The sequence below is a fragment of the Chrysochloris asiatica genome, unplaced genomic scaffold (genome assembly GCF_000296735.1).
Source record: "Chrysochloris asiatica unplaced genomic scaffold, ChrAsi1.0 scaffold00665, whole genome shotgun sequence".
In the NCBI taxonomy this organism is placed as follows: domain Eukaryota; kingdom Metazoa; phylum Chordata; class Mammalia; order Afrosoricida; family Chrysochloridae; genus Chrysochloris; species Chrysochloris asiatica.
In genome coordinates, this window is record NW_006409183.1 from 188,490 (window position 1) to 192,076 (window position 3,587).

A 3,587-nucleotide genomic window follows, 5' to 3' on the forward strand; every position below is an offset into this window, starting at 1 on the left:
TTTTATTGCAGGTTTGATTAATTTCAGACTTAAGAAGTTGTCAAAATTCTTCAAGTTTTTCATCATTGACTTTGGTGGTTGGTGCATAAATTTGAATAAAAGCTGTATTAACTGGTCTTTCTTGTAAGTGTATTGATAATATCCTATCACAAGCAGCACTGTGATCACAAATCATGAAATGCTCTTTTAGATGATGAATATGATTTCATTTGTCTTTAATTTGTCATTCCTAGCATAGTAAACTATATGATTGTCTGATTCAAAATGACTTTTACCTGTCAATTTCAGCTCACTAAAGCCTAGGGACTTGATCTTTATGCATTCTATTTCATTTTTTATGACTTCCAATTTTCTTAGATTCATAATTTATACATTTAATTATAATGATATCTATTGTTAATGGATGGAGTCCTGGTGTAGCACTGTTTGTTAATGCACTGGACTGCAAGTTCTGTTTGAACCATGTGGTCAGTGATTCAAGCTCACCAGCCACTCCTTGGAAACTCTAGACAGGGTCACTATGAGTTGGAACTGACTTAATGTCATATTACAACAACAACAATGGATAGGAATATCGGTGTGGCACTGGACTGCTAGCCACAAGATCAGTACTTCAAATCCTCGCTAATTCCTCAGAAACCCCACACAGGATTACTATGTGTCAGAACCTACTGGATGGAAATTAATGAACAAAGCAATTATTAATGGATATATGCAGCTGTTTCTTATCATTTTGAGTCATGCCTTGTCAGCAAATGTATGTTCTGAAAACTTTGCTTCATCTACATCACTCAGGTCAACTATACTTTGAGGAGTCACCGCTTTTTCACTCACACTTGAGAGTCTTCAACTTTTCGATTATCTTAACAGAGGAACCAACTCAGGAAATTCTCAGTCTCATACACTCAATTTTGCATTGAGTCCTGCTGTGGCTTTGTAGGATAAGCACAGAACCATAAAATCAATATGAATCGTAAGGTTGGTGGTTCAATCTCACCAGTCACAGAAGTAGTAATTTTTTTTTAATAAAAATTATAAAAGTAGCATATATTTTAAAATTGGTACAGTTTATCTCTCTCATATAATATCCGAAATAATTCAAAATAATTGTATTTTTCAAGTCCAAGCAACTGGGATAAATGAAGAAACAATTTAGTTAAAAACAAACAAACAAAAATAAACCACTAAAACAGTGGGAAGAAATAATGAAATAAAAGATCTGAACAAAAAATTTCACAGGATAGCTCTACAAGATAGAACCGAGTATTCTAATGAAATGGGCAAAAACAGAGTTGGAAAACCAAGAAGGAAGAAATCACTCAATATGTCTCAAGCTGAAAGAACTGAAGACAAGTTCAAGCTTCAATTTTCAGTGTTGAAGGATTCTCTGGACAAAATGCTGAATGATCTAGGAAGCATCAAAAGATAGAAGAAATCCAAAATCATTGTACTATGATTCTTGACCAATGCTCATCCATTTCTAGGGTTACTATAAGACCAAGAACAGATTGTATGGAAGAAAGTCTAAGCTGCATTGAAGGTCTTGACAAGGTTCTAGGATTTGACAGATTACAAATTGAAATGATTCAACAAACTGATGTAATGCAGGAAGTACTCACTCATCTATGCCAAGAAATTTGGCCAACTGACTGGAAGAGATCTGTATTTGTGTCCATTTCAAAGCTCCTTTAACATATACAGTGGTCTCGAGGTCATCAATCCAAATAAAGGTGACAAAATGGAATGCAAAATAATTGACCAGTGTCATTAATAACACATGCAATAAAACTGTGCTTAAGAGAATTAAAAAAAAAAAAAAAAACAAAAAACAGTTGCAGTAATACATCAACAGGGAATTCAGGCCAGATTCAGAACAGGACATGTATCTTTGAATGGCTTCTCCTCCGGTATCTGGTTCTTTGAACTTATACCAGTGACTTGGTCTATTGCCTGCCTGCCTGACTGCTGGATCTGCCTACTGGACTTGCCTGCCATCTAAGAATTGATGCATTTTAGTTATGGTGTTGGAGAATGTTGAAAGTACCATGGGCTGCCAAAAGAACAAACAAATCTGTGTTGGAGGAAGTGCATCCAGAGTGCACCTTGGAGGCTAAGATGGCCAGAGTTCATCTCTCATACTTCAGACATATTGTCAGGAGGGACCAGTCAATGGAAAAGGATATCATGTTTGGTAAGGTGGAGATTCAGAGAAAAAGAGGAAGATACCCAGCAAGATGGATTGGCAAAGTGGCAGCATCAATGGGCATAAGCATGGCAACAATTGTTGGCCAGGACTGGGCACTGTTTCATTCTGTTGTGCATAAGGTCTCTATGAGTCGGTATTGATTTGATGGAACCTAACAACAACAATAACAAGGCCATCTAACATGCTGATCTTGATTAATCTAACTCAGACTTAAGACTCCCCCATCTCTACAACTGTGTGAGTCATTTATTTGATATAAACTTCTCTTTATACATACATGTATAAGTTTCACTGGTTTTGACTATCTTGAGAACCCAGCCTAAGACATTACTGTTGTCAGATGGATGTTGGCTAAAAGTAGAGAATATCATAAATTTGTTTACTCATGTTTATTGACTATGGAAAGTCATTAGTCTATGTGAACTGCAACAACTATGGATAACATTGTGAAGAATGAGTCTTCCAGATCACTTAATTGTAGTCATGAAGAACCTCTACATAAATCAAGTGGCAGTCATCATTACAGAACAAGGGATTTGGAATGGTTTAAAATCAAGAAAGGTGCAAAAGGGTGGTGTCCTTTGACCATACTTATTCAATCTGTATGTTTAACAAATCATTAGAGTAACTGGACTATATGAAGACTGTGGCATCACAATTAGAGGAAAACTCATTAACAAGCTGCAATATGCAGGTGATACAAACTTGCTAGCTGGAAGCAAAGAGGACTTAAAATACTTAATTATGAAGATCAAAGACTTTAGCTTTGAGTATGGATTGCACCTCAATGTAAAGACAATAAAAATTCTCACAACTTTATGAATAAATTGAGATAAATTAAAAAAAACATTGAAATTATAAAATATTTAATTTTGCTTGGATCTACAATCAGCACTTATGGATGCAGCAGCCAGTAAATCAAACAACATATTGCATTGGGCAAAGCTGGTGCAAAAGTCCTGTCTCTTTAATTTGTTAAAGAGCAGTGTTGTCAGTTTGAGGTCTAAGGCTTGCCTGACCTAGGTCCTGAAACTGACATGGTCTTCTCAATCACCTCACATGCATTTGAAAGTTGGATAGTGAATAAAGAAGACCATAGAAGGATTGATGTTGTTGTTCTGTTATGTGCCATAAAGTCAGTACTGACTCACAGCAACTTTATGCACAGCAGAATGAAAAACTGCTGAATCCTGGGCCAATCACACAATTGTTGCCATGTTTGAGCCCATTGATGCTGCTACTTTGCCAATCTATATCAGTGAGGGACTTCCTCTTTTTCTCTGACCCTCCACCTTACGAAACATGATACCCTTCTCTAGAGACTGGTCCCCCCGACAATATGTCCAAAGTTTGAGAGACGAAGTTTGGCCAGCTTGGCCTC